The sequence below is a fragment of the Salvelinus sp. IW2-2015 genome, linkage group LG33 (assembly GCF_002910315.2).
Source record: "Salvelinus sp. IW2-2015 linkage group LG33, ASM291031v2, whole genome shotgun sequence".
In the NCBI taxonomy this organism is placed as follows: Eukaryota; Metazoa; Chordata; class Actinopteri; order Salmoniformes; family Salmonidae; genus Salvelinus; species Salvelinus sp. IW2-2015.
In genome coordinates this window covers 1,008,444-1,019,542 of record NC_036872.1, presented here as the reverse complement: position 1 = coordinate 1,019,542, position 11,099 = coordinate 1,008,444, and positions in this window count along the sequence as shown.

Below are 11,099 nucleotides of genomic sequence, written 5' to 3'. Positions count from 1 at the left end.
TTTATAGCGTCGCCTACTGTTTTTGGACTGTACCATTATGAAAAAGGGTGAACATATTAGTTCAAATATGAAAAACCTTTATGGGAATAACATCAATATTTAAAATCAACATTACCATTGTAAATAATAGCAGGTATTTTATTTACCAGATACACTTAAGTTCTTGGTGTTAAAATATTATTAATTATTTACCACCACATCAACAACTTGGACCAATCCTTGCCTTGGCCGCAGCTGTTAACAAAATCTTCTTTCTTTTCATCATTCTTTTATTTGGCTTTGACTTCTTCAATAGCCCCCTTGCCCTCTTAATGAGGCAGGTCTTAGGAATTGAGTCAACGAGTCAGAGAGAAAGAGAGAGAGATCAGAGTTTTAGTAGCCTAATAACAAAACATGATATCACTTGTGAGAATTTAAATCAAGAGTTCAATTTAAAACAATTATATTTCTCTGTTTCAGACAGTGACATTGATTTGTAATAATAACTATTAGTTATTATTTTATGCTAATAACAGCATTAAGAAAAATCAAGATAATATTTTGTTATCATTGTTGGTTAAATAAGGAGAATAGGCCTATTTAAAGTCTATCAGATCATAACACCACCTAAGCTTTTCATACATCTGTGCAAACTACCAATTTGGAGCTCACATCCAGTAATTTAAGTGTAATGGCGGTTGGGCAGTGAACTACACTGAAGAGTAACCATGCCTCAGATCTGAAAAGATGTGTTTGCGCCCCGAGTAAAGGCTTTAGCTCAGTGGGCTAACACAATCTCGTGGAGCAAAGTTACAAACCACTTGATCACATCGGTACCATGTCACAGATTCACAGTGGTGTAAATTACTTAAGTAAAAATACTTTGAAGTACTACTTAAATATTTTTTGGGGGTATATAGAATGGTGCCAGAGCAGATGGCTGCCGTTTTACAGGCTCCTAACCAATTGTGCTATTTTGTATGTTTCTCATTGTTTGTAACATATTTTGTACATCATGTTGATGCTATCGTCTCTTATGACCGAAAAGAGCTCCTGGATATCAAAACAGCAATTATTTACCTCGAACTGAACAAAGATTTTTTCTTTAATGCATTGGCCGCAAAGGATTTAATGTTGCTTCCAGAGAAGGACAAAATCCCTGTCATTCGCATGAAGAAAATAAGGAAATACAGGGGGCGGAGAGCAAGGTGCCTTGTGAGAATTTGTCGGCGAGTGTGTAACCTGCCTCTTCCTATCATTCTATAAGCCAACGTGCAATCTTGGGAGAATAAACTGGATAAGCTCCGTTCGAGACTATCTTAACAATGGGACATTAAAACTGTAATATCTTATGTTTCACCGAGTCGTGGCTGAACGACGACACGGATAATATACAGTTGGCTGGGTTTTCCGTCCATCGGTAGGACAGAACAGCCACGTCTGGTAAGATGAGGGGCGGGGGTGTGTGTCTATTTGTCAATAACGGCAGGTGCGCGATTAAGGTAGTCTCAAGGTATTGCTCCCCTGAGGTAGAGTACCTCATGATAAGCTGTAGACCACAGTATCTACCAAGAGAGTTTATCATCTATACTTTTTATAGCCGTCTATTTACCACCACAAACCAACACTGGCACTAAGACCGCACTCAACGAGATGTCCATAAGCAAACAAGAAAATGCTCATCCAGAAGTGGCAATCCTATTGGCCGGGGACTTTAATGCAGGCAAACTTAAATCCGTCACATATGCAACCAGAGGAAAAAAGACTCTACACCACCTTTACTCTATACACAGAGACGCATACAAAGCTCTCCCTCGCCCTCCATTTGGAAAATCTAACCATAATTCTATTCTCCTCAATCCTGCTTACAAGCAAAAACTAATGCAGGAAGTACGAGTGACTCGTTCAATACGGAAGTGGTCAGATGACGTGGATGCTACGCTACAGGACTGTTTTGCTAGCACAGACTGGAATATGTTCCGGGATTCATCCAATTCCATTGAGGAGTATACAGGTGTACAGGGGTGGCAGGTAGCCTAGTGGTTAGAGCGTTGGGTCAGTAACCGAAAGGTTGTTAGATCGATTCCCCGAGCTGATAAGGTAAAAATCTGTAGTTCTGAACAAGGCAGTTAACCAACTGTTCCTAGGCCATCATTGTAAAAAATAATATGTTCTTAACTGACTTTATAATTGTTTTAAATACCACCTCAGTCACCGGCTTCATCAATGACATCGTCCCCACAGCGACTGTACGTACATATACTAACCAGAAGCCATGGATTACAGGCAACATCCGCACCGAGCTAAAGGCTAGAGCTGCCGCTTTCAAGCAGCGGTACATTAATCCGGACGCTTATAAGAAATTCTGCTATGCCCTCAGACGAACCATCAAACAGGCAAAGCGGCAATACAGGACTAAGAATTAATCCAACTACACCAGCTCTGACGCTCGTCGGACGTGGCAGGGCTTGGAAACTATTACGGACTACAAAAGGACACCCAGACGCGAGCTCTACCAGATGGGCTAAATGCCGTTAACGCTTGCTTCGAGGCAAGCAACACTAAAGCATACATGAGAGCACCAGCTGTTCAGAACGACTGTGTGATCATGCTCTCCGTAGCCGATGAGAGCAAGATCTTTAAAGAGGTCAACATTCACAAGGCCGTGGAGCCAGACGGATTACCAGGACGTGTACTCAGAGCATGCATGGACCAACTGGCAAGTGTCTTCACTGACATTTTTCATCCTCTCCCTGACAGAGTCTGTAATCCCTACATGTTTCAAGCAGAATATATTAGTCTGTGCCCCCGAAAGTAAAGAACCTGCCTAAATGTCTACTGCTCCATAGCACTCACGTCGGTAGCCATGAAGTGCTTTGAAAGGCTGATCATGGCTCACATCAACACCATCATTCCGGAAAACCTAGACCCACTCCAATTCACATACCACCCCAACAGATCCACAGATGACGCAATCTCAATAGCACTCCACACTGCCCTTTCCCACCTGGACAAAAGGAACACCTATGTGAGAATGCTGTTCATTGACTGCAGCTCAGTGTTCAACACCATAGTGCCCACGAAGCTCATCACTAAGCTAAGGACCCTGGGACTAAACARCTCCCTCTGCAACTGGATCCTGGACTTCCTGGCGGTCCGCCCCCCAGGTGGTAAGGCTAGGCAAAAACACATCTGCCATGCTGATCCTCAACACGGGGCCCCTCAGGGGTGCGTGCTTAGTCCCCTCCTGTATTCCCTGTTCGCCAATGACTGAGTGGCCAAGCACGACTCCAACAACATCATTAAGTTTGCTGACGACACAACGGTGGTAGGCCGACAACAATGAGACAGCCTATAGGGAGGAGGTCAGAGACCTGGCAGTGTGTTGCCAGGATAACAACCGCTACCTCAATGTGAGCAAAACAAAGGAGCTGATCGTGGACTACAGGAAAAGAAGGGGCGAACATACCCCCATTCACATCGAAGGGGCTGTAGTGTAGAGGGTTGAGAGTTAAGTTCCTTGGTGTCCACATCACCAACAAACCATCATAGTCCAAACACACCAAGAAAGCCGTGAAGAGGGCACAACGCCTTTTCCCCCTCAGGAGATTTGAAAAGATTTGGCATGGGTCCCCAGATCCTCAAAAGGTTATACAGCTGTACCATCGAGAGCATCCTGACCGGTTGCATCACCGCCTGGTATGGCAACTGCTCGGCATCCGACCATAAGGCGCTACAGAGGGTAGTGCGTACAGCCCAGTACATCACTGGGGCCAAGCTTCCTGCCATCCAGGACCTATATAATAGGCGGTGTCAGAGGAAGTCCCCAAAAATTGTCAAAGACTCCAGTCACCCAAGTGATAGACTGTTCTCTCTGCTGTCACATGGCAAGCTGTACCGGAGTGCCAAGTCTAGGTCCAAAAAGCTCCTTAACATCTTTTACCCCCAAGGCAGAAGACTGCAGAACAATTAAATGGCCACTCGGACTCTTTGCATTGACCCCGCCCCCTTTGTTTTTACACTGCTGCTACTTGCTGTTTATTATCTATCCATTATCACTTTATCCCTACCTACATGTACAAATTACATCGACTAACCTGTACCCCCACACATTGACTCGGTACGGTACCTGCTGTATATACAGTCTTATTATTATTATTTTCTTGTGTCACTTTTATTTTTTTATGTTTACTTTAGTTTATTTAGTAAATATTTTCTTAACTCTATTTTCTTAAACTGCATTGTTGGTTAAGGGCTTGTAAGTAAGCATTTCACGGTAAAGCTTCCCTGTTGTATTCTAGACATGTGACAAATAAAATTTGATCTTTACTATTTATATATATTTTTTTACAAATTTTACGTCACTACATTCCAAAAGAAAATAATATACTTTTTCCCTGACACCTAAAAATACATTTTGAATGCTTAGCAGGACAGGAAAATGGTCCAATTCTCTCACTTATCAAGAAAACATCCCTGGTCCTCCATACTGCCTCTGATCTGGTGGACTCCCTAAACACACATGCTTGTAAATTATGTCTCAGTGTTGGCGTGTGCCCCTGGCTATCTGTAAAAAAAAAAAAAAAATGAAAATGTTGCTTAATATGAGACATTTGAAATTATTTATACTTTTAATACTTAATTATATTTCAGCAATTTTATTTACTTTCGATACTTAAGTATATTTAAAACTAAATACTTTTACTCAAGGAATGTTTTACTGGGTGACTTTCACTTGAGTCATTTTCCATGAAGATATATTTACTTTTACTCAAGTTTGACAATTTAGTACTTTTTCCACCACTGCAGATTCAGTCAAATCAAATTGTATTTGTCACATACACATGGTTAGCAGATGTTAATGCGAGTGTAGCGAAATGCTTGTGCTTCTAGTTCCGACAATGCAGTAATAACCAACGAGTAATCTAACCTAACAATTCCACAACTACTACCTTATACACACACAAGTGTAAAGGGATAAAGAATATGTACATAAAGATATGAATGAGTGATGGTACAGAACGGCATAGGCAAGATGCAGTAGATGGTATAGAGTAGCAGGTAATATACATATGAGATGAGTAATGTAGGGTATGTAAACATTATATTAAGTGGCATTGTTTTAAAGTGGCTAGTGATACATTTTTGATCAATTTCCATTATTAAAGTGAGCTGGAGTTGAGTCAGTATGTTGGCAGCAGCCACTCGATGTTAGTGGTGGCTGTTTAACAGTCTGATGGCCTTGAGATAGAAGCTGTTTTTCAGTCTCTCGGTCCCTGCTTTGATGCACCTGTACTGACCTCGCCTTCTGGATGATAGCGGGGTGAACAGGCAGTGGCTCCGGTGGTTGTTGTCCTTGATGATCTTTATGGCCTTCCTGTGACATCGGGTGGTGTAGGTGTCCTGGAGGGCAGGTAGTTTGCCCCCAGTGTGCGTTGTGCAGACCTCACTACCCTCTGGAGAGCCTTACGGTTGTGGCGGAGCAGTTGCCGTACCAGGCGGTGATACAGCCCGACAGGATGCTCTCGATTGTGCGTCTGTAGAAGTTTGTGAGTGCTTTTGGTGACAAGCCGAATTTCTTCAGCCTCCTGAGGTTGAAGAGGCACTGCTGCGCCTTCTTCACAACGCTGTCTGTGTTGGTGGACCAATTCAGTTTGTCCGTGATGTGTACGCCGAGGAACTTAAAACTTACTACCCTCTCCACTACTGTCCGTCGATGTGGATAGGGGGGTGCTACCTCTGCTGTTTCCTGAAGTCCACATCATCTCCTTTGTTTTGTTGACGTTGAGTGTGAGGTTATTTTCCTGACACACACTCCGAGGGCCCTCACCTCCTCCCTGTAGGCCGTCTCGTCGTTGTTGGTAATCAAGCCTACCACTGTAGTGTCGTCCGCAAACTTGATGATTGAGTTGGAGGCGTGCATGGCCACGCAGTCGTGGGTGAACAGGGAGTACAGGAGAGGGCTCAGAACGCACCCTTGTGGGGCCCCAGTGTTGAGGATCAGCGGGGTGGAGATGTTGTTACCTACCCTCACCACCTGGGGGCGGCCCGTCAGGAAGTCCACTACCCAGTTGCACAGGGCGGGGTCGAGACCCAGGGTCTCGAGCTTGATGACGAGTTTGGAGGGTACTATGGTGTTAAATGCTGAGCTGTAGTCGATGAACAGCATCTCAGCATAGGTATTCCTCTTGTCCATATGGGTTAGGGCAGTGTGCAGTGTGGTTGCGTCGTCTGTGGACCTATTGGGTCGGTAAGCAAATTGGAGTGGGTCTAGGGTGTCAGGTAGGGTGGAGGTGATATGGTCCTTGGCTAGTCTCTCAAAGCACTTCATGATGACGGAAGTGAGTGCTACTGGGCGGTAGTCATTTAGCTCAATTACCTTAGCTTTCTTTGGAACAGGAACAATGGTGGCCCTCTTGAAGCATATGGGAACAGCAGACTGGGATAAGGATTGATTGAGTTTACCAGCTGCTGGGGTCGGTGTGGAGAGGGCGAGGAGGTCAAAGGGGGGTGAAGTGAGACGTGAGGGTTGGTGACTGGAATTGAACCATGCGATGAGTAACAGGTCTGAGACTTGAAGACTTGGGTCAGTTCCCTGATCTATTGCCAATGCTTAGCTCAGCGTCTTGCAACATTTGCAGCACACGATGATCTGGGTTCAATGCCAGTCATTGCCAGAGAAAGGGTTTAACCTGAGACATTTTATAGGCTCAGGCATTATGATGGTTGAAGGATATAATTTGGTTTTCACTGTGTATACAAAAGTATGTGGACACCCGTTCAAATTAGTGTTTGGACATTTCAGCCACACCTGTTGCTGACAGGTATATGAAATCAAGTTAGTTGAATGGCCTCACTGAAGAGCTCAGTGACTTTCAATGTGGCACCATCATAGGATGCCACCTTTCCAACAAGTCAGTTCGTAAAATTTCTGCCCTGCTAGAGTGCTGTTATTGTTCAGTGGAAACGTCTAGGACCAACAACAGCTCAGCCGCGAAGTGGTAGGCCACACAAGCTCACAAAACAGGACCGCCGTAGCAACACACACTATCGAGTTCCAAACTGCCTCTAGAAGAAATGTCAGCACAAGAACTGTTTGTCGGGAGCTTCATGAAATGGGTTTCCATGGTCGAGCAGCCGCACACAAGCCTAAGATCACAATGCCAAGCATCGGCTGGAGTGGTGTAAAGCTCGCCTACATTGGACTCTGGAGCAGTGGAAATGAGTTCTCGGGACTGATGAATCACGTGTCACCATCTGGCAGTCCGATGGACGAATCTGAGTTTGGTGGATGCCAGGAGAACGCTACCTGCCAGAATGCATAGCGCCAACTGTAAAGTTTGGTGGAGGAGGAATAATGATCTGGAGCTGTTTTTCATGGTTCAGGCTAGGCCACTTTGTTTCAGTGAAGAGATATTCTTAACACTACAGCATACCATGACATTCTAGACGATTCTGTGCTTCCAAATTTGTGGCAACAGTTTGGTGAAGGCCCTTTCCTGTTTCAGCTTGACAATGCCCCCATGCACAAAGCGAGGTCCATACAGAAATAGTTTGTAGAGATTGGTGTGAAAGAACTTGACTGGCCTGCACAGAGCCCTGACTTCAACCCCATCAAACAACTTTGGGATGAATTGGAACACCGACTGTGAGCCAGGCCTAATTGCCCAACATCAGTGGGCTCTTGTGGCTGAATGGAATTAAGTCCCCATGTTCCAACATTTAGTGGAAAGCCTTCCCAGAAGAGTGGAGGCTGTAATAGCAGCAAAGGGGACCAACTCCATATTAATGCCCATTGTTTTGGAATGAGATGTTTGACGAGCAGGTGTCCACATACTTTTGGTCATGTAGTTTAGCTTATTGTCAACATTTGTCTTTAGTTAATATTACCATTGTATATCCTTTTTCACCCACTGCTATACTTTCTGCACACCTTCCATGGATCCTCCCCAAACTACACGGTGACTAAATTGAAGTCACTGTGTAAAGTTTAACATTTGTTCCCAGCTACTGGAAATGAACTGGGAAGAAATGGACTGTGTACAGTATAGGCATATAGATATATACATATGTAGGTCAGAAGGACATAGTCAAAATATACGGAACTAATCATTTTGTCCAATAGTTTTCACTTTTGTAAGAAATATTGGCAATATTAAGATTGAATTTCATGATGAACAGTTGTGGCCAGGCATCATGACACTTTGGACATACAGGTAACTGACAAAATCAAGGAAACATTTTAGTAAATTAGGGATATAAAGTATACTGAAAGCAGGTGCGTCCACACAGGTCTGGTTCTTCAGTTAATTAAGCAATTAACATCCCATCATGCTTAGGGTCATGTATAAAAATGCCCAGTTGCCCATTATTTAGGCTACCATTGCTAGAAAAGATCTGTGACTTTGAAAGAGGGGTCTCAAAGGAGAAAAAGGGATTTAAAGTGTGCAGGTGTGTGTGTGTGTGTGTTTGTGTTTGTCTGTCTCAGTCACCATATCAACCCAATTGAACATTTATGGGAGACTCATTCTGGAACGACACCTGAGACAGCGTTTTCCACCACCATCAAAACACCGAATGATGGAATTTATCACGGGAGAATAGTGTAGAATCCCTCCAATAGAGTTCCAGACACTTGTAAAATCTATTCCAAGGCGCATTGAAGCTGTTCTGGCAGCTCGTGGTGGCCCAACGCCCAGTTAAGACACTTTGCTTCAAATCCCCGAGCCGGAAAGATGGAAAAATCTCACGTTCTGCTCGAGCAAGACAGTTAAGCCCTAACAACAACTGCTTCCCGGGCGCGGGTGACGTGGATGTACATCTCTGATTCAGAGTTGGGTTAAATGCGGACGACACAATTTGGTTGAATGCATTCAGTTGCGCAACTGACTAGGTATCCCTAAGTGTCGAAAGTGTTCCACAGGGATGCTGGCCCATGTTGACTCAAATGCTTCCCACAGTTGTGATAAGTTGCATGGATGTCCTTTGGGTGGTGGAGCATTCTTGATACACACAGGAGTGTTAAAAACCCAGCGGCGTTGCAGGTCTTAAGACACTCAAACCGGTGCGCCTGGCACCTATTACTATACCTCGTTCAAAGGCACCTAAATCTTTTGTCTTGCCCATTCACCCTCTGAATGGCACACATACACAATCCATGTCTGACTTGTCTCAAGACTTAAGAATCCTTCTTTAACCTGTCTCCTCCCCTTCATCTACATTGATTGAAGTGGATTCTACAAGTGACATCAATAAGGGATCATAGCTTTCACCTGGATTCATCTGGTCAGTCAGTCTATGTCATGAAAGCACAGGTGTCCTTAATGTTTTGTACACTGTGTATATTTGTTTGCTTATTAATCTAAATCAATTGGGTTCTTGCTCCACCTAGTGGCTTAACCTAGGTAAAACATTATGTCCAAAAATGAAAACGATGGCCCTTGTGGGAAGTATGGGTGTAGGCCTAACCAGAAGATTGCTCTTTCCAATTTAAATCAGGTAAATGGGAGTAATGGGGATGCCATTCTCCCACACAGCTATTTCACGACTTTACTAAATGAAAAGACTGGACCAAATAGGAAATGGTGACATGACATGGATAGGCCCATTTAAAAAATAAAAATGTTATTGTAGCTGTAGGCTTTAGCCTGGAGTTTTTCCTATTGTACAACAAAGTTTATTGGACACCTGACAGATTTTACACCTCGATATATATATTTTTTTACGTATCAGCTATCCACATCATATGATATAGCTATCTATGACGTTATTTTCAGGCCTATGACATGGACAGGCCTATGACGTGGACCATGGCTGCAACTCCACTTGTTCATGTCCATGAATCATTCTTCAAATATCTTATTTTGTTAATATAATAAAAGTCATCCCTAAGAGGAAACCACATAAAATGGTCTGCAGTCTGCCAGAGATGGCAAGACCCTCCATACATTTTTCTTTATACTGTACTTCCATTCTCCCAAAAACTACTCAAGCATGTTTCAGTTTATGAAAAAAACCTTCTGCATGGCCCCTTTTATCCAAAATCAACCCCTTGCCTCAAATCCTGCACAATTCTCGATGGCCCCTCAAGATACCCGTATGTTAGGTGTAAGCAAAAAGATTGTGTTCTTCTGATTGGCTAAGAAGAAGTGCTATGACGTGAGGGCGCAAGAATGGCGCTAAGTTCAGACCTTCGTCTCCTGAGTACATACCTTGGTCTCCTGGATACAAACCAAGTAAACTTACCTATAAGTCTATTTGCTCTCTTGAGGATCTTGAAATAGAGTCAGTTGGCAGTTTGGACTGGTAGGAGTGACATTTTTGGAAAGAGTGAATTCTTGCTTTTTGGCTAACCCATACGTTGTGTCAAGCTTGGTTAATTAAGGACAAACTGGGAATGGTTACATCTGTGAAAGTTTGGAGATTTGGAATTGTTCGGAATGTTTTGTGCATCCTCCACCCAGAGGAAGCTGCCGCTTCGAGTCATGCGTCTCAGGTTTCAACCTGAGTGATTAGTGGGGTAGAGGTGGATCAAATGAAAAATAATATTCCTGGTGTTTGTGACGCCCACCGTTTGCTGAGACTTAGACTCAATGGCGTAACTGAGAAAAACCTGTCTGTCTCATTGAGCTTTGACACATATTTTCTACCTGATAAGGTCAGGTTCGTTTACATTTGCTATTCTGTGAGGGCCTGTACCGAACTTTAGGTGCTAAGGATTCAGCTAAGGATTCAGTTGCAGCAGTGTGTAGAAGGGAGATCCCACGATGTGAGAAATGTGCAGGAGGGCATAGTCAGATGGAGTGTAAAGTTGTGATAGAGAAAGCCCATGCAGCTGGAGATCCGAAGTGCACTATAAGAGAGAGACAGGTTGAGATTGCCAGAGTTTCGAGTGGGGCAGAATGTTTCCTATGCAGAAGCAGTGAAAAGAATAAAGGATATCCCAAGGGTGAGTTATTTGACTGCAAGCCCCAAAGTAAGTAGGCATAGGCATGAAAAGACAGAACCAGAGAGGATGAGTTTTTATAAAGTCAGATTTATTGCTATGGTCATTAATTGTACCGCACAGATTAAATGGAAATCTCAGAAGATTGATTTGGTGGGTAAACAGCAGATACGTT